The 22,006-nt window shown below is 38.8% G+C and overlaps 1 protein-coding gene across 2 annotated transcripts in view; it reads right to left on the minus strand.

The window, feature by feature from the left end:
- Positions 1–22,006, minus strand: part of osbpl3.L (oxysterol binding protein like 3 L homeolog) — a 100,392-nt gene that overhangs the window by 72,624 nt on the left and 5,762 nt on the right. For both annotated transcript variants that reach the window (XM_018267386.2, XM_018267389.2), the window contains exon 2: positions 15,739–15,884. The gene's annotated coding sequence lies outside the window, so the exon portion shown is untranslated. The remainder of the gene's footprint in view (positions 1–15,738; positions 15,885–22,006) is intronic.

Genomic DNA, 22,006 nt, shown 5'->3' on the forward strand with positions numbered 1-22,006 from the left:
CAGACACAGGTTGGAATTTCACATACAGAAAATAAGCCTTGATGGTGTTAAAAGCAAATCTAAATCCGGTTATGGCACCACCTATTAACATCACCTTCTGAATGCTTTGTACAGTATAGATTTTTTGTAGATCCCATAGTCTGAAATGTTAATTTTATTATGAACATTTATTATTAGAAGTGATTGTGGGTGGGGTTGGGGGCTTGATGTAATAAAGCAGAGATGAACAACCCATATTGATGAGCAAGAGTTTCCATGATTTCCTTTACTAAGGTCAATTGGATAAAAAGTAATAGAAACACTGTATTTTTCTTACAAGGCAAATATTAACAGCCATTGTTAAATATCTTGGCATTTAACAAAGACTTTTGTGGTCTGTGCAGTTGTAAGCCAAGACACTGCTACAGCTAGGGTTGCCATCTGATACTTGGGGAAAAAATTTCCATTGAGGAAAAAAACTGCAAACACACTTGCAGTTTTCCATAACAACACTTGTTTGTTCTCGAACACTACCATGTTAAAAAAAAACAACTTGGACAACCAGTAACCAATTGTTGCTGGAAAAATAGAATCAAACACAAACCACATTGTTCCATTAAATTTTAATGAGGCTAAAAATCTGGACTGTTTTATTAAACTGGGGAAAAAATAAAATAATGTTGCTTGAAATCTTCAGCGACAATTTCAAAGACTTACATAGAAACGTAAAAGCTTTTACTTGCCACATACATTTTTACCATTTATTTCTTTAATAAATCATAACTATTTAAGTTTTTAAAACATATTCCCAAATATATGCAATCATGAAAAAAACACATTTTGATAGTCTGCCCCTTCGTGACAAATGTATTAATTGGCAACATATACATGGTACATTTTTTTTTCTTTCTAGAAACCTAGTTCCAAAACAAACTACACCGTGAGCAGCATACCAAAAAGCTGTGTATGGGATGAGTACTAAGGGTAGCTTAAATATTTTATTTTCTACTAACCTATCTGGCAATGAATCTGCAATATACTAAAGGCACTTTTAACATGGAACCATGATTTATATGAGAAGGAAAGCTACAGAAGCAGTTTAGTGCTGATATATGAGCCACAATAGTGCAAGCTATAACACTATATTTATTCTGCAGGATGCTTTACCATAATCAAGTAAACAGATCTAGAAGCTCTCCCTGTTTGTTTAGGATAGCAGCTGCCATATTAGCTTGGTGTGCCATCACTTCCTGCCAGAGTCTCTCCCTGCACACTCATAGCTCAGATTACAGCAGGGAGGGCGATAGGAGAGAGGAGCAAACTGAGCATGCTCAAGCCCTAGCCCTGGAGGTTTATGCTGAAAACAGGAAGTCTGATACAGAAGCCCATGTGTACACAATAGAAGGAAAAAAATGTTGCTTCTTTTGACAGAGGACTCAGAGCAGCAATAGTGTTTACTGGTGTATTTATATAGACCTTTCTGATAAAGCTTACTTAATGTTATCCTTTGCTTCTCCTTCTCCAAAAAAAAGTCACTAAAAGCTTCATATTTTTTTAATGTCTGGACTCTGAAGTCTAAACAATTGATTTTCTTTTTGAACTGAGCATGCCTTTAAATGTTCTCATAAAGATGAGCATTGCATCATAATTAGGGGTACAAATCCTGGCTATGGTTTGGAATTTAGATGAATTAGAGGGCCTGGCCAAACTAAATCAACACCCTTAAAATAATGTGACTTTAGGTCAGGCGATAAAGGAAATTACAATTCCGCCCCCACTCCCCTTGCCTGGGTTGGATTCGGTTTGGGGTTAGACCAAATTCTTTGTGAACCCAAAAAAAGAAGATTACGTGCATCCCGAATAAAAAATCATACCAACATAAAACAAATGTGTCTGAAACAATGTATAACACAATACAGCTAGCCAGGAATATACCAAATGTGAATATTTATGAACTCTGCTGGTTTGGACTGCTGCCCTCACATCTTCCCAGAAATGCAATGCTGGTCATGAACAGCGCATTCTATTTTCAGCCTAGCAATTATAAACACATTTACTTTCGCAATAAATGACCTTTTCTCAATTACACAAGGCTTGTACAAGGTAGACCGCATAACTGGTCAAGTTCCAAGTAGATTGTGTTATTCCCTTTAAAAGAGGTAAAAATGCAAAATGAAAACCAAGTATTGTCTGTCCTGCATGTCTAGGTACAATCTGTTACAGGTCAATACTTTTAATGTAAAACAACTAAAACGGTGTTAATGTGAGTTAAATGAGATAAGCCTGTGATTATCAGTTAGCCAATACCGGTATCACCTTTAAACCACTTTTGTCGTCTTTCTTACCAAAGCTAAGCAATGAAGTATCACCTTTACACCACTTTTATTAGCTTCCATGTCAAAAGTATTACCCAGTAACAACTTATCTAGATCTTTGGTTTTGTTTTCCCAATACGTGACCATTCAAATCTAAATGCTGACGGGCAACATCACCAGTGAGGTTTGATTCCAATGTTAATAAGTATGCCCCTAAGTGTGCCACTGTCCTAATGTTTTTTGCATGATGAAGGGTGGTGGCCTGGCTTTTGGCATTGCAGTGGTTTCATATTCAACCCTTATATGTAATAAGTTATCCCAGGTGCAGTAATCCATATTTGCTTTTAAACAGGTAACCAATATATGCTACCTGGCGATCAATTGCTATGGTTTATTTCACCAGGACAAACTTTGTGTCTTTTTTCACATAGACCTATTCAGCTTCCAATCACAAAAATAAAGCGTGTGGAAACTATAACTATGCCTGAATGTATTATCAAACACCTCCAGGTCCTTAAAAGATCGTATACCTCCTCTATGTTACCTATGTTAACAGTCAGTCATCTGCTCCATTATCTGGAACTGCTGCAGATAATAAAAATTTAACAAAAATTGGCAGACCTTTCTTCAACCATATAATCTTATGGCACTTACACAGTTAAGACAGGAATGCAAATAATGTAGTCTGTCTTTCAGCTGTTATATTATATTGTGTAACTTGTTTTGACACGGTTGTTTAACAAGCTACAATTATATCCGATACTGAACTAAAACTCCACAATTTGTTTGACAGCGTTTACTAAATATTACTCACAATATATATTTTTTTTTAACGTATTACTGTCTAGTAGTGTTAAAATGCTACTGACTGAATCATTTCTGGGGGTCTACAATATCTCCAAAATTTGTGAACCACGGGCTGGGCCCTTTTTGTAGACAAAAAGATTCAGTCATTAAAGACTGTTTATTTTTCAAATGCGGTTTGTTCACTACCAGTGAGTGCGGTCAGCAAAAACTAGACCTGCAACACTCTGATACATGACTGTGCTAAGCATTCAATGTTTACAAGTTCAAGCAAATCTATTGGGCGATCTACTGATTTTCTTTTTCTTTTAAATTTTCAAATTTTCGTACAAAAACCTATCCTTCAACTTCCAATGTGTGAGCCAAATAGGTAATTTGGTTTTACTCATCAATAAATCTCACGATAACAGCAAAGGAACAGAAGGGTTAATGAATGCCTCTCTTTAGAAGCCAGAATGACGCTTGAAAGAACTTTAACACGTGACAGTACTTCACAAGCTAATGAAAAGAACAGGATCGGGCAGGACGTCCTGTGCTGCCATTAAGGGACTCTGTGAGACAAATGCCCTTTTCTTGAGACTTCCCTAGGCAGCAGAGGTACAGAAGGATTTGTCCCCAAGCTTGTAAAACATGAAGAAGGAGGGGTGGAGTGGTAAAAGGATAGGAGAAAGCAAAATTAGAATAAAACAAACAATTTCTTACAAACCAGCCATATAACGAAGAGGGCATCATAGTGACTTAAAGAAATGGCAATGTATAACTTCAACGCCCACCATTACATCTCACTGAAACACAGGAAGAACAATTTCTTGTTTGCGATAAAAACTGGAAACGAGGAGACACATTCATCAAGAAAATGTGCTAAAAACAAACATTCTGTATAATTGCAACTAATCTCCCAAGTGACTGTTCCCAAGATTTTCTGGTATTTTGTGCATATGGGCTAAAAAGTTGCAGAAAAAAATTGTGTGAGGGAAAACATACATTTTCAAGCCACTTCCACAATAACAATCATACGCAGATTTGTGTGTGTGTGTGTGGGGGGGGATTTGACATGTCAAAATTATAAATATAGTTTTCACTGGCTTTTACGGTGCCTTGACAAGTTTCTATTGGTGCGAGTCGACTCCCAATATCCAATGTCAGTTTTTGTAGTATACAAATCACTATAAATATAGATCATTATGTGGCAACAATCAATGGCCATAGTATACTTTTAGACAGCTTCTGCCATTCTTTAGATTACAGCACACCAAAGCCTTTTTTCATTATCCTTTAAAACCTGTCACACTAGAAGGGTAGTTGGAATGCCAAAAACTCAAAAAATTCAAGTGTTTTTGTTTTTTTTACTATAAAATCCGATTTTTTTCTGTAAAAAAAAAAAACACCAATTTTTTTGTGATTTATTGTACCCAGAGGATAGAAAACGTCAGAATCTAAAAAATCCAACATCTCAGACCTGCCGAGGTTGTATATAAGTCAACGGGAGAAGTTCCGTAAATATCCTGATCTGAGCTGGGTTTTGTGCAATAATCCAAAGATGTTGTGGCTTCGGGCAAAAATTCCTAAATTATCAGAGTTTTTGGGCACAAAAATGTGATTTTGTTCTCGCATATGAAATTTTTGGGAACATGTATTGATAAATATGGGGAAATAACCTGTGCGGATTTGGTTGGAGTATATTTCAGAAAAAATTGATAAATTCAAATTTTGATAAATAACCCTCTGAAAATCAGAAGCTACACATTTATTTCCAGTAATTAGAGCTGGAAGTGGTCTTCCTTGCTAAGAAGCTACCAGTATGGTTGTAACAGATACAGAAAAAGCAAATGTGTTAAATCAGTTCTTTTCTTCAGTGTATACAATAGAGGAGTCTGAGTTCACAAGCTCACTTTATAACTGCACGAATGGTTCAGCTCAATCTAGTCAGTGGCTGACTCAGGATATGATTAAAAAAGCTTTAATACAAATTAATGTAAAAAAGGCTCCAGGGCCTGATGGCATACACCCCCAGGTTCTAAGAGAGCTTAGTTCACTCTTAGACCAGCCCTTATTTCTGATTTTCTCAGATTCACTGTCATCTGGTATAGTGCCTATGGATTGGAGAAAAGCTGATGTTATTCCAATATTTAAAAAGGGATTACGATCTCAGACTGGCAATTATAGGCCAGTAAGCTTGACATCTGTGGTGGGCAAATTATTTGAAGGCTTGTTAAGGGATCACATTCAAAATTTTGTCCTAATGAATGGCATTATGAGCAACAATCAGCATGGCTTTATGAAGGATAGGTCATGTCAGACGAATTTGATTGCATTTTATGATGTGGTAAGTAAGATTCTGGACAGTGGGGGGGCAGTAGATGTGATCTATTTGGATTTTGCCAAAGCGTTTGATACAGTGCCCCACAAACGACTGCTTTCTAAACTAAGGTCTGTTGGGCTTAATGAAGTCGTTGGCACGTGGATAGGAAACTGGCTACAGGATCAGGTACAGAGGGTGGTTTTTAATGGGACATTCTCTACTTGGAGTAAGGTTCTTAGTGGGGTCCCCCAGGGCTCAGTATTGGGTCCACTTTTATTTAACTTGTTCATTAATGACTTAGGGGAGGGTGTTGTAAGTAATGTATCAGTGTTTGCAGATGACACAAAATTATCCAGCCCAATTAATTCCATCCAGGATGTGGCATCCTTGCAACATGATCTTGACAAACTGGCAATCTGGGCAGCTAAGTGGCAAATGAGATTCAATGTTGATAAATGTGAAGTCATGCACCTGGAATGTAAAAATATCCAAGCCACTTATACCCTTAATGGGACTGCAATAGGCAAATCCATTATGGAAAAGGACCTTGGAGTCCTTGTAGATGATAAACTTGGCTGTAGCAAGCAATGCCAGTCGGCAGCATCAAGGGCAAATAAGGTCTTGAGCTGTATTAAAAGGGGCATAGAGTCAAGGGAGGAGGGGGTCATTCTTCAACTGTATAGAGCACTTGTAAGGCCCCATCTAGAATATACCGTACAGTTTTGGTCTCCATCACTCAAACAGGACATTATTGTATTAGAGAGGGTACAGAGAAGGGCAACTAAGCTGGTAAAAGGTATTGAAAATCTTAGCTATGAGGAAAGACTGGACAAATTGGGGATGTTCACGTTGGAGAAGAGGCGCTTAAGGGGTGATATGATGACTATGTATAAATATTTAAGGGGATCATATAATAATCTCTCTAATGCTTTATTTACCAGTAGGTCTTTCCAGCTGACACGAGGTCACCCATTCCGATTAGAAGAAAATAGGTTCTGCCTAAATATTCGGAAGGGGTTTTTTAAAGTGAGAGCTGTGAAGATGTGGAATTCTCTCCCTGAATCAGTTGTACAGGCTGATACATTAGATAGTTTTAAGAAGGGGTTGGATAGCTTTTTGCAAGTAAGGGAATACAGGGTCATGGGAAATAGCTCATGGTCCAAGTTGATCGAGGGACTAGTCTGATTGCCATTTTGGAGTCAGGAAGGAATTTTTCCCCCTCTAAGGCAAATTGGAGAGGCTTCAGATGGGTTTTTTTTTGCCTTCCTCTGGATCAACTGGCAGATAGGTAGTTAAAAAAAAAAAAAAAAGGTTGAACTCGATGGACATGTGTCTTTTTTCAACCTTACTTACTATGTTACTATGTATATCCCTAATGTGTAGCATTTGAAACATTAATTCTCCAAAGCCCACTATATTTTAATTAGGTCTTTATAGAAGCTTTTTAAATGTGTTTTCTGTAAAGCAAAGGATGAAAACACAATTCCTTTATGTACATATTCCAATGTCCTCTGTTACAAGCTAAAATTCAAGTTTTACAACATGTTTTAATGTGATGTTACAAACTGTTCAAGTGTGGTCATTATTTGATCTGCTCATGATTTCAAAATGATGAAGCAGAAACAAATATAAATAAATAAAAATGTCCATGCTAAAGGGCGGAATGCAATTGTGCTAGATCTAGAATGAAAAACTGCATTTCAAAATGTAGTATAGTTCGTCACGCTGCATATTTTACATACCTATAGTGAATATTTTTAAAGACCTGCTTGAAGGTAAAGACATTTTTTGGAGCAAAAATAAATATATATTTTTTTGGATTTTTGTTGCTGGAGCAAACGTCAAAATGTAGCCTCTCCCATTTGAGGATGAAGTGATATGTGCCTTACAAAACTTCTTATATTCATGCTGCAATACTACTACTTAAATACAGGCTTAGAGTAAAGAAAAAAAAAAACTTGTCCTAGTGCAGAAAACCCCAACTAAATATGTACTTGTTGGGCTGAAGCCACTTGCAATCACCATCCACCCTATGCATCTTCTAGAGGCTGTATCGACCTACCTTCAACATGAGTTCAATGAATAGGGCTTGACTCAAAAAATTAAAGTGCATTATAGTACTTTTGCCTGAACAGGTAAAATGGGTGTGTTTGCTTCAGAAAACCACTATAGGTTATATCATTAAGCTGCTGTATAGCCATTCGAGTTAAAATATGGCTAAATAGTTTAAATAGCAGATAAGCTCTGTAGAAACTAATGTTTTTTGCGCTAACAAAACATATTACATTCCCCAAAATGAGCTAAGATTCCTGGATATAACTAAATCCATTGTATTCTATAGAGCTTATCTGGGACACCTGACAGATGCGGAGCCTCAAATGGTGTTGCCGTCTCTGCTTACCAAGTCTGCAATGATGGGCTGTATCCTGTGAACAGCTCTAGATAACTTAACGGTAATGTGCTGTGAACAATTTCTACATAAGTGTTAAAATGATTTGTGACACACAGCCTTGATAACACAACAGTAAAATAATATTAATTATGACCTCTGAAAGTACCGCACCAAAAGAGAATTCCTCGAACACATACCAAAGGTTTTCAAGAAACTTGGATACACTTGTGGCAGTTGTATTTCTCATCATTCAGCGTATCCTCATCAGTGAAAGAGACAAGTACAAGGACTGAATTGATCCTAGATTTTTTGCACTTCCAACAAGTCACTAAATGGCCAGACTTGTAACCCTTAGAAACATAAACAATGGCCAGTCCTAGACACCAGAGTAAGAATATATTATTTCTTAACTCAACAGAACAACAAGCACACACAATACCAGAAAACCAGATGTACAGGTTAGTTCAGAAAAAGGTGAAGTTAAATTGGGTGTGCAAATATTAAAAAAGTCATAGCAATGTCAACAAACAATGGAAAGTGAGATTTTTTTTAATTTTTTTATTTTTTTACAATAGTGTCTAATTGCGCTTCTCCGCAGGCAGAGAATCCAATGCAAGATTTTGTATTTCACACCAAAATCCTGTGTTTCTCCGGAAGCCAAGATCTGTCTTGTCTGTATTTTTAGGCCCTAGCCCAAAAATTCTGTCTGCTCTACAGCATGGACCTCTAAGGGCAGTGGCACACAGGGAGATTTGTCACTTGTGGGAAATCTGCACTACCTGTGTGCAACAGATCTCCTGAATATTACATGCAGCAAGATGGCTTAACACTGAAAAATGTGGAAGATGAGAATGCCAGATCTCTCTTTTGGTGTAGTACGGTACTTTCAGAAGTCATGACGACTGGCTTTTTTTTTTTTTTCCGGCGATCTAAATGTATGGCCGATTGGGAGATTTGTCGCTCACAGAAGCACAGATTTATTGCAGGAAACAAATCTTCACTTCAGCCATTACCTTAAAGGGAAAGGCATTTTCGGGGGATTTTTTTGCCAGTAGATAGGGCAGATTTCATGCAGGAGACAAATCTCTCCCATGTGCCATGTCTCTTAGATTCGTATGCACCTGTTATTGCTAAGCAACTAGTATCTCCTTTAAGTGTTATATAGAATTGCCGATTCTAAGAAACTTTTCAATTGGTGTTCATTGTTTACTTTCATAGTTTAATTATTTCTTGCCTTCTTCCAGCATTCTTGACCCCCATCTAAAAAACAAATGCTCTGTAAGGCAACAAATGTTATTACTTTTTATGATTCTTTTTTTTTCTATTCAGGCCCTCCCCTATTACTATTCGAGTCTCCTATTCAAATCAATTCATGGTTGCAAGAGTAATTTGGACCCTAGCAACCTAATTGCTGAAATTGCAAACTGGACAGCTGCTGAACTTAACTCAAAAACCACAAATAATAAAAGAAGAAAACATTGTAAATTGTCTCAGAATATCACTCATGTTATATCATACTAAGAGTTAACTATAGGCAGTTTACTTTGGTCCTTTTTTTTTTTTCTTAGTGGCAAGAAAGTAATACTTTCACAAAACGAGACTGCACTCTACATGCTGTTGGATTTTGTACCAATAAACTCAACAAATTGACAATGCCCTATGTTGTGGTATTTTCTATATTAATAGTTACAATTTGCCTGAATCTGTTTATCCTAGCAACCACTGACAGCAAGCATGCCTGGACAGCCTACTTTTACTTTGTTCATTTTATTACAAAAGCACCTTTGTGTTTATGAACAACAATACTTGCTTCCATGAGAGGTACCTCCTCAAGGCAAATGTATAAATGCAGTATATTTACACATATCCATCTTCTGAAAACAAGCCTACTGAGTTAGCATTGCTGTCTTAGAGCAATGGGGTGCTACATTCAGAAGGTTTTCTGCAGGTCCTCCCATATTCCAAAAATATACCCGAAGTTTAGTTGGTTATCTGCTTCTGTTAAAGTGTTCTTTGTTAAATTCACATAAATGCCTAGGACATTTAAGTTACACATTACAAGTGCGTAAACCAAGAGACCCGAAAGATGTAGATTGCCACAAACCATAGCTGTAAAGTATTCTAAAGTTAGACGTGGATCTGATACATAGTTTTATGTACACAATAGATCATCTTTGTTCATTCACTTTACACACTTATTATTGTATGTTTATCTCCAGTCTTTTACCTTTCCTGTTCCTTTCTACCTTATTACCTTCATCATTCTCGAATCCCAATGTGTCCAGTTAAGAACCCTGCCTACAATTTCGCTTCAATTTTAGATGCTGCTTAGTTGTGCACTGCCAATGTGTAATTTGAAAACTGTTTTTGCCATATATTTCTGAATTAGCCGTAGCATTACTGTGGAAAAATAAAACCTACAAATGAATATGGCTAAAAATGCCATATTGTATATATTGCACCAGAATTAGGCTCAGTTTATTCCACATCTGTATATTGTTCCTTTAAAGAGAACTAAACACTAAAAAATGAATAGGGCTAAAAATGCCATGTTTTATATACTGAACTTATTGCACCAGCCTAAAGTTTCAGCTTCTCAATAGCAGCAATGATCCAGGACTTCAAACTTGTCACAGGGGGTCACCATCTTGGAAAGTGTCTGTGACACTCACATGCTCAGTGGGCTCTGAGCAGCTGTTGAGAAGCTAAGCTTAGGGGTTGTTGCCAATTATCAAGCAGAATATGAGGTTGACCTGTAATATAAGCTGATGCTACAGGGCTGATTATTGAATAATAAAGAGAAGCCATGGGCAAGTTGGAGAGGGAGGGAGAAAGACATAAGACATATGGGGGGAAATTCGCCAGTGACGGCTTTGCTCACATCGCAACACTTCGCCAGGTGTAGATTCGCCAGGACAACGCTAATTCACTAAAATCCGAAGTTATGTCCAGGGCGCTGAACGCTGGCGAAGTTGTGCTAGTGTTACTGCGCCAAGTGAAGCAAAGTTGTGCTAGAGTTGGCTAATTTTCATACGGCAGGAAGTTAAAGTTGAATGGACATATATGTTGCATTTTTTTCAACTATTTTTTGAGGAACTCTTATCTACTCTATTGCACTTCGCCTGGTCTGAGGTGGTGAAGGAAAGTCTAGCACAAGAGGTAACGTTCAGTAATATCCGAATCTTAGTGAATTTGCATAGTTACGTCCATTCGCCAGAGCGCAAATTCGGCAGGCGTTAGGGAGCGAAGTATCACTAGAGTCTATCTCCTTCGCTAACGAAGTACACCAGCGACAGTTCGTAAATTGGCGAAGTAAGGAAATTACATCACGCTGGCGAATTTTAACCCGCATTAGTCACTTCACCCTTTAGTAAATTTGCCCCATGGTGTTCTCTACTGAAATGGACGGAAGTGAAAAACCTTAAAAGCTGGACAACAAAGCAAATATGTGAGATCGATTATACAGAATAGCTTATTATTACAGAAAAACAGCAAGCTGGTCAAAAATTCGGGTTTGTTTAATCAGGGGTCCCCAACCTTTTTTACCCGTAAGCCACATTCAAATGTACAATAAACGTTGGAAAGCAACACAAGCATAAATAAGGGCTGTGATTGGCAGCCTACAGGAGGCTCTGTATGGCAGTACATCTGGTTTTTGCAACCAAAAAGGGTCAAGCATTCAAAAATAAGCTCCTGCTTTGAGGTCACTGGGAGTAACATCCAAGGGGTTGATGAGCAACATGTTGCTTACTAGCCACTGGTTGGAGATCACTGGCTTAAATGGAATTTATAGAAATGACAATACCTTATTTTGAAGCTTTCTGGATAATAGGCTTGCAGGTAAAGATAAACACACATGCACACTCAAATATGCATTACATCACCCTAAACCAATTGAACGGGCACCCTCATGTGTCCCTTTACTGACTCAGCACTGGAACTCAGCACTGTTGTCTCTTGTCCCATATATAGATAAAGCTGATTTTGTGTTCTTTTGTTTTTTTTTGTAAACACAAACTTTAGCGAGCACTTCAATTAATTCAAGAGTGCAAATTTAATTTCTGCAATATACATATATTATACAACAAATACAGTATGTATAAACAATTGAATAACCTGTGTTTGACAATTGTCTAGAGACGTAACTATAGCCTAATTCATTGCTGTCCAACTTCTGTGGTACCGAGGGATGGAATTTTTCTGGCCTACATGGTGGAGGGCCGATAATGGAAGCCAATGGTGACCACTCCCTGTTTTTAAACCACACCCACTTTTAACCACACCCATGTTACCACAATTGTATGCATCTGTTTTTCGAAGTGCTTTACTTATATTGGATATTTTGTAAGTAGCCACTTTTTTGTGTTTTATTCATTAAAATGTGCTACACTATATACTGGCTTCTGTGTTTTATGTCCAACCTTTGCAGCATTGGAACAACATTTTGTTCAGTGCTGCGGCATTTGAATATCTGCTGCAGGACCATATGCACTTTTATTTCTTTCTATTTGACTTAATACTGGTCTATATCTGGTGAGTAGGTGGGCTCACTGGGTGTGCAGTAACGGAGAGATTGCATAAGTGCACTAGTCACTTTAAGTGGATTTTATTGGTTATTTTTTCACACATCTTTCTGTATATTGAGGTCTCTGATGAAGTACATAGTTACGAAACGCGTCAAGACCATGAGCTAGCATTTCTTTTTTAACCTGATGTAAATCAATAAAGGATGATCTTTTAACCGATAATCTACCTGAGCGATCTTTTTGACTTTGGAGTGCGCAGCAACGACTTGGATGTGTCTTTCTGTATATAGACAAATTGTATTAATGAATTGTATTAACAATATATAGTTTTTTTCTAATATGTGCTTTCTTATAGTTCTACTACATCTATACCATGTTACCACAAGAACTTTTAATACCATGTCCACATAAATGGTGGTGGCATACCAAAAACCAAATGGTTAGTGCTCACTACACGGATATCACTCATTACTCATAAATGAAAATTTTAAGTCATATTAAAACATGCATAAAAACCATATGCCTCCTCCTCCTCCTCCCTATATATAATACAGCAGCTCCCAGGACAAAATTAAACACCTTAGGGGCACCTAACAACAATTTACAATTGCTAACAAATCCCTAAAACAAACCGAACCAAGCTCATGTCCCACAGGGAGCGTAGGGCAGGAGCGTATGGCACAAACACAAAGACACGCTGAGCATAGGGCAGTCAGAGTATGGTACACACACACAGGGAGCATAGGGCAGGCAGAGTATGGTACGCACACACACACACAGGGAGCATAGGGCAGGCAATGCAGGGCACACACGGGGAGCATAGGGCAGGCAAAGTATGGCACACACAGTGAGCATACGGCAGGCAGAGTATGGCACACACACAGGGAGCATAGGGCAGGCAGAGTATGGTACGCACACACACACACACAGGGAGAATAGGGCAGGCAATGCAGGGCACACACGGGGAGCATAGGGCAGGCAAAGTATGGCACACACAGTGAGCATACGGCAGGCAGAGTATGGCACACACACAGGGAGCATAGGGCAGGCAGACTAGGGCAGGCAAAGTAGGGCACACACAGGGAGCATAGGGCAGACAAAGTATGCCTCACACAAGGAGAATAGGACAGGCATAGTATGGCACACACGCACGCACGCACACACAGCATGGCGCGCACGCACACACACACACACGGAGCATAGGGCAGGCAATGCAGGGCACATACGGGGAGCATAGGGCAGGCAAAGTATGGCACACACACAGGGAGCATAGGGCAGGCAGACTAGGGCAGGCAAAGTAGGGCACACACAGGGAGCATAGGGCAGACAAAGTATGCCTCACACAAGGAGCATAGGACAGGCATAGTATGGCACGCACGCACACACGCACACACAGAGCATAGGGCAAGCAGAGCATGGCGCGCGCACACACACACAGGGAGCATAGGGCAGGCAGACTAGGGCACACACAGGGAGCATAGGGCAGGCAGAGTATGGCACACACAAGGAGCATAAGGCAGGCAGAGTATGGCACACACAGGGAGCATAGGGCAGGCAAAGTATGCCTCACACAAGGAGAATAGGGCAGGCAGAGTATGGCAAACGCAAGGAACATAGGGCAGGCAGAGTATGCCTCACGCAAGGAGCATAGGGCACGCAGACTATGGCACACACACAGAAAGCATAGGGCAGGCAGACTATGGCACACACACACAGGGAGCGTAGGGCAGGCAGAATACAGCAGGAGACAGGGGAAACTCAGGACCACTCTAAGATGAATAGTTCATACTGTGCTACATACACTGACACAATGCTGGTGTCCCTCCGGAAGTTTGTTTGAGGTGTGAATAGGTGAACAACGTGGGCACTTTCAGTCTGAGGTGTGAACAGTTCAGGGCTTTAGGGGTGTGAACAATAGAGTTGTTACAGGTGTGAAAAATGCAGGGTGAGATTACAAGTGTAAACAATGAGGGGGGGGACAGATGTGCCCCACTGGCCTCTAGTTGGACAGCACTGGCCTAATGCATCAAGATTTATTCCACATATAAAATATTTATAATAAAAATGGATGAAACAAAAGTGCTGAAACAGAGATAAAAAGTGGACATTAATGTCAATAGCCACAGCTCTATGAAGATATTATATTTCAGTATTATTACAATACTAATTGCTTTGCCACCAGAGAAAACAAATGGTAGCACAGAACATGCATCTTCAAAGTTCCTCTCAATAATACTTTGGGACAATCAATGCATTTGCTTCTTGTGGTCCTTTATACAAGCAAGTTATTATGCTTTCCACTCTAATGCAATATTCCCTAGCGTAGAGTAAATACATTTTCCTGCATCCTGCAATCTTACCATATCTGCAATCCAATATTTATGCTAATTTAATGTAGTTCTTGATATGAAAAGCGCAAATGTCAGAAATGCCAATTTAAACGATTTTTTTTCCTGTAATGGACTCTTTACAAGGTAGCAGTTTATAGTTAATAAAATAATAATTTCTCTAGCCTTTACATTTTAAATATGGCAGACAGACTGGCAAAATCAAGTTTTTAGGAATACATTTATGAAGTATAACTTTACTGTAATTATATTGAATATGTTCTTTTTGAAAATAGACATTTCCTTGATATACACCTCCTGCAACTTCAATATTACAATGAAAATACCCCCACCCCCATTTCTCTACCCCACACCATGGGTATGATGAAATACGTAAATGCCAAAATGCAATGCATCAATATTTAGCCAGCAAGTTTAGCAGATCTGTACAGGCTTTGCAATGCAAGCAGAATCATGCAGATAACTGTACGTGAATGCATGAAGACAAACTAAGGGCTTTGCACAGAAGAATATTAGAGGAAATTAATTTGCTACCTAATTTTACTTCCAGATGCTGTAACCCCATCGACTGTATGAAGGGCCTTCTAACAACCTCCACAGAACAAAGAAGAAATATTTAATGTAGAGTCTTTATACATGCACAAACACCTAAGAAATATATATGCCAGATATTGCCATTTTACTATGCCATTTTACTTTGTTCCACAGATGGAACACTAGAGATAAGCTGTATCAGCACAGAATACTTTAATTCAGATGTGGAACCTTTTTACCATGCATTAATAAAGCCGTGAAATAAGAAACCATGTTTCTTTCTTCCTGGCCGTGAAAGTGTATATGTGGCAGCCATCCAGGCCATACTCTCAACCAGCACCAGGCATGCTTTCAACTTATTACCTTGAGGATTTTGGCAAGTCAGGGTTCAAAACATGCCAAAACTAGAAAAGGTGCCTGTGACAATACAAAAGGATAGCAAAGAAATCTAAAAGCCTTTACAGATTTTTATACATCCAGAGGAACTAAAATCTTTGTGTCTGTGTTCACGTGTGTTATGGTCAACGCATTTATTTACCTTCTGTGGCAACAAGGCTGATAGCAGAAGTCTTGAAGTGTAGAAAACTAGATTCTCATTGAATATCACAAGGAAGTAAGGAACATGAGTGGAGTCAGATTCTGTGCATTTCTTTAGCAAGTAGGCAAATGATCAGGGAATAAAATCTGCAAAAGAAGATTACATAAAGCGTTAATCACGAGGTGTACTTAAATGCAAATGAAAATTATCAACAACAGATTAGGTGGATTAAAAAATAGATATTTCAGTATAAGGGTGTATCAGGCTTCATTAGGAGAAGTAGAGGCATCACAGTGAACAGAAGGGTCTGGCCACGCGAGCAGATTCGTGGCTCTCTAACATCCCCACATCTCATATTGTGCTGTGCACACAAAGTAGGCAAAGCTTTGGTCACATTAAATATTATATACACATACAGGCAGTCCTCGAATTACATGCTTCTGGCTTATATACAACTCACACTTACAGATTGAGGCTGTTACAGTAACATACTATGGTTTGCTTGGCCTTTATTAACATTTAGCTTTAATAAACCACCTGCTCCAATACAAAAAAGCACAGAAAGGTAAAAATAAATACTATTTGTAAGACAGACATCTGTCTAAGTTGCATTTAATAAGTAAATGTTTATGTTTCAACTTACATACAAATTCAACTTAAGTGTAAGGGCAGACGAGAAGATTCAGGGAGATTTACTCGCCGGTCAATAAATCGCCTCTTCTTCCGGGCAACTAATCTCCCCGACTTGCCTCCCACTGGCTAGAAATCGCTGGCGGGATGGCAGTCGGATCGCTTCGTTTTCCGAAGTCACCCGAAGATTCCTCGTGAGGCAACTTCGCGCGACTTCAGAAAACGAAGTGCACCGATTGCCATCTCACCGGCAATTTACAATGTAGCCAGCGGGAGGCAGTTTGGGGAGATTAGTCGACCCGAAGCAGAGGAGATTTGACGCTGGGCGACTAATCTCCCCCAATCTGAGAGTGTGTGTCTCTGCCCTAAAGGAACAATAACATCAAAAAATTTAAGTGCACTGGTAAAACTGCCGTTTGCTTCAGAAACACTACCATTGTTTTTATAAAGATGCTGCTGTGTAGCAATGGGGGCAGCCATTCAAAGGAGAAAAGGCTCAGGTTACATATAAAATAAGCTCTGTAGAACAAGGTTATCTGTTATCCACTATTTAACCTGTACCATATAGGCTTTTTTCAGTTTCTGCCATTGCTACACAGCAGCTTGTTTATATGAACTATAGTCGTTGTTTCTGAAGCAAACACACCAGTTCTACCAGTGCAGGGTAACGTTGCATTATATTTTTATTACACTTTCATTTTTTAATGTTACTGTTCCTTTAAGAACAAACCTACGGACCCTATCTCCTACATAACTGCCTGTACATAAAATAGCATTATTGCAGGTCTCTTTCCAAATTACTGAACTGGAATAATCCAATTGCTTTCACACACTGGCAAGGGTTTCAGTGAGAATGATTCCACACATCTCCTAAGTAACTACTCCAGTGTGCATTCATGTAATATTTAGTAAGGGAAGTGATTAACAATTCCAGATATAAGCATGACATGCAACTCCAAATGTGTTGAAATTCTTGGGTATATATTTTCTATCTACTGCCTTACAGACTTTTTTCACGGAACCTCTTAAAAAGATTTTAAGAAAAAAAAAAAAAAGCCTGTTAGAGATCTGTTCTGTAAATCTGTTGCCTCATACTCTGAATTCCAACTCCTCACTAGAATGAACTGTGCCTTGACTTGCCTGTAATGTATCCAGTCCCTTTTCTATGTTAATTTACAACCTTGAAGCCTACTCATAAGATCTGCGCAGTTCTAAGTAGGGTTGCCATCCAGCCGGTATTTCACAAATCACCAGCTAGGGCCAGTGCCAGTATTAAAAAATTAACAGCAATATATTTGCAAGGGTATCAACCCTATCTATAAATTCCATCCCTGACCTTCTCCACAGCTGAACACTCCCTTTTAAGCAGAGGCCTGACTCCATCTTCCCATTCCCAGGCCCATATGTTGCAGGAGGTGCATAAAGGATGCAGATTAACAGCTATACTATACTAAATACTGCCGCAGCATAAGGGCAGAGACACACAGTAAGATTCGGGGCCCATTGTTTTCCAAAGTCGTCCGATGATGCGGGAGACTTTGGAAAATGAATTGTTCCAAGTGCCATCCCGCTGGCGATTTACATTCTAGCCGGAGGGAAGGCAGTTTGGGGAGATTAGTCGCCACAAAGAAGAGGAGATTTGTTGCCGGTCGACTAATCTCCCCGAATCTGACCGTGTGTCTCTGCCCTAAGAGAAAAATAAATTAACACCTCCTTGCAAATTACCAACACAAAACTAAATTTAAACAAAAGAATATGAGAAATACAGGTATGGGATCGGTTTTTGCAAACCCGTTATCAAGAAAGCTCTGAATTAAAGAAAGGCTATCTCCCATAGACCCAATTTTATCCAAATAATCCACATTTTTAAAAATGTTTTCCTTTTTTTCTGTAGTATTAAAACAGTACCGTTCCTTGTACTTGATCCAAACTAAGATATAATTAATCATTATTGGAAGCAAAACCAGCCTATTGGGTTTATTTCATGTTTATATGATTTTCTAGTAGACTTGAGGTATGAAGATCCAAATTATGGAAAGATCCATTATCCGGAAAACCCCAGGTCCCCGAGCAGTCTGGATAACATGTCCCATACCTGTCATGGATCTATTTAACAACCAGTAATACACGCAAGGAAACTAGGTGTAGGCAGGTAAGGCACGTGTCATGGAAGCAGCTGGTCAGGGGCCAAATCGAGAGTAAGAAAACCATACAAGGGGTACTGCAGGCTAAGCAGCAGCTTTTGGTGTGTGGACAAAGTGGAGGGTAGACAGGGAGCAGAACCATGGGTGCCAGCACTACTTGACCCAGCTCTGTTATATAGTGTCATTTTTTTTTTTTTACAAATTAGATTCAAACATGTATACATCTGGAATAATAAAAGAAAATCATTCCTCTGCTCTTTTCTACGTCTCTTCATTTGTTCCTTCAACTAATACTGCTCAGCTCCTCATTTCTCAAAGGCCCAGATTTGACAGTTTCTTTGAGGTTAGCAGAATCCTATGCCTTGCTACAGTTCCACACAAAAGGTTACAAATAAAAGTAAGAAATATTAGCCTTACATATTATTGTACTTCGATAAATAGTAGGTTGAAAGATAGATTACAACATTTTCTAGTTGGACCAGGGTTATTACTGAATTAGCTTTGAGGTCTATCCTTGGTTCATTGCTGTTTAAATCAAGCTGTATACACAGGGGCAGTTTAAAAACTGTCAACTTGGCCCATCTAGACTGATTAGGCAGCTTATTGGCTTTGTCACCAAGCTTTTTTTTTGTCAAGCTTCATCAACTGACAAGTCTGGCTTTGGCTGATGCATGTTAGTTGCCTGGCTAGGCAACATAAAGCCTGGTGAAGGACTAATAAGGGGCCATTGACATCTGCTACAGCAGTTGCCAGATTTCTCTACAGTTAATTGCACATACAACCTATTAAAGTGGTTGTTCACCTCTGAGTTAACATTTAGTATAACGTAGAGCAGGGCTTGTCCAACTGGTGGCACGTGGGCCGCAGTTAATCTACAGAGATTAACTGCCCACTGCATAGGTGTATGTCTTAATATTAAAACTTTTTTCACATATGAGTGATATCCCTGCATTGAGCACCAACCATTTGGTTTTTTGGTGTGCTACCACAATTAATGTGGACATGGTCTTGTGGTAAAATTGGTGTGGTTTAAAAACAGAGAGTGGTCAACACTGGCTTCCATTATCGGCCCTCCACTATGTAGGCCAGAAAAATTCTGGCCCTCGGTAACACAGAAGTTGGACAGCACTGACGTAGAGAGTAATATTCTGAGACAATTTGCAACTGGTTTTGATTTTCTTATTATTTGTGGTTATTATCATTAGCTTTTTTTATCAGGCAGCTCTCCGGTTTTCAATTTCAGCAATCTGATTGCTAGGGTCCAAATAACCCTAGCAACCATGCATTGATTTGAATAAGAGACTGGAATATGAAATAGAAAAAAAATTAGTTTCACAGGTCATTTGCACTCCAAATGAAAGAAAAGAAGTCAATTGAATATATTCAGCGATAATGCGTCCAGTTTATGATGAAGTACGATGCAATTTCATCAGACGCAACCCTACAATGATGCTTGAATTGTGTGTGTGTGTGTGGGGGGATATTGCATTACGGGGAAAAAAATACGACAATCAAAATTGCAATTGTAAGTGACCCTCTTAAAGGAGACGGAAAGTCGTTTACCACTTGGGGGTGCCAAATGTTAAGCCCCCCGAAGTGAATATATCTACTTACCTGAAATTCCGGGCTGGTGTCATTCCAGCGAGCACCATAGAGCGATCCTCGTCAGGCTTCTCATTTCTTCTCGCGAGTAAGAAGAGAAACTTTACCTAAAAAGTCGGCTTTTTCATTCTACTGTGCATGTGTCTGCACTGGAAATTTGAAGAAAGAAGAAGCCAGAAGAGAAGCACTCCGTGGTGCTCGCTGGAATAACCCCGGGCCAGTGCAGGTAAGTAAATACATTCACTTGGGGGTGCCTAACATTTGGCACCCCCAAGTGGTAAACTACTTTCCTATTCCTTTAATAGTTCTGGGGCTTTTTTGCAAGGTAAAGCTAGCACCCATGATTTCAGTGAAAGCAAAACTATGGGATCTGGATCCAGAAACCCATTATCCAGGAAGCCCAGAATTACGGAAAGGCCATTTCTCAGACTCCATTTTATCAAAATAATCCAAATTTTCAAGAAATATTTCCCTTTTCTCTGTAATAATAAAACAGTAGCTTGTACTTCATCCCAAATAAGATATAATTAATCCTTATTGGAAGCAAAACCAACCTACCGAGTTTATTTAACATTTACATGATTTTCTAGTAGACTTACGGTATGAAGAGCCAAATTACGGAAAAATGTGTTATCTGGGGTCCCGAGCATTCTGGATAACAGGTCCTATACCTGTACTAAAGGGTACAATGAGATTCTTGATAATTCCTTCTATACATTGTGGCAATATATTGGCATATGCCTTTTCCTGCTTCACCATGATAATACTACCATTGCCAGAATTATAGCAATTTAGGGCTACAATACACACGGACAGGTAGATATGGTATTTGAAATAAAAGTGAGGTCAATGGACTGGGCTCTGGTCAAAGGCAGTTTTCTCCACTGCCAGAGGAAACACCAATTAAATATGAGAAAAATTTGCCCATTTTTGCCAAATACTAGATTTGTCTGTGTGTATATTATTTATGCATGAATATGCATACATGGTTAACAGTAACTGAAGATTTTTTTCAACGCAAATTAAGTATGTTAAGTATGTATAGTTGTTACAGATCTATTAACCGTACTACTGTAAGCTGTACTGAGCAGTGGCCACTTTACCTCCTATATCTATCAATACTGATATGAAATCTGTCTGTGAGACTGATATACACAGCTATTTTGCGAAATGTTGGCGCTTTATAAATGACTTCATAATAATGATTGCAATAATAATATTTATGATCCACATCATATGGAGTATTTTTAATAGTTAAGCAAATATTGGCATCTTTTTAAAACAGACTGACTTTCCACTGCAATGACACTTTGTAATTAAATGTATGTACTGTTCTATATACTGAAATGGACAAAGGAAGAGTCAAGTACTGCATCAATGAACAGTGAAAATCTACTAGCAACTGCTGTATCAGCATAACACAAGGTGAGTCAAGTAACTATTTTATTAATATTGGTCCACTTTAGTTTAAAGGGATATTGTGGTCCAAATGCAAACGGTTGGAAAACAAAGTGAGATAGATGGAAAAAAACAAATTAGATTTCATTTACTTTTTCGTAATAACATAGCAGTCCTGTCTGTGTTTTTTGAGGTCTCTAGATACAAACTCAGGATATAAGTAGATGTCTCAAAAGATGCAGACTATAATTATCTTTCATCTGGAAACTGTTACTTTATCAAACACTGGCACTCTAAAAGAATTCTCTGCCTGACTTATTTATAAGGGTGGAAGCAATGCTGATAAGGTGTTAAGTGTCCCTTAAGTGGGAATTCGAGAATTAATTTACGAGCTAAAATACGCCATCAAAGTAACGTGTCATTAGCTCATTTTGTGCATTTTATGTTTTTGTCTACTCTCATTATTGTCCTCTTTTCACCCACTAGATACTATC

Source organism: Xenopus laevis, chromosome 6L, assembly GCF_017654675.1.
Source record: "Xenopus laevis strain J_2021 chromosome 6L, Xenopus_laevis_v10.1, whole genome shotgun sequence".
Taxonomy (NCBI): domain Eukaryota; kingdom Metazoa; phylum Chordata; class Amphibia; order Anura; family Pipidae; genus Xenopus; species Xenopus laevis.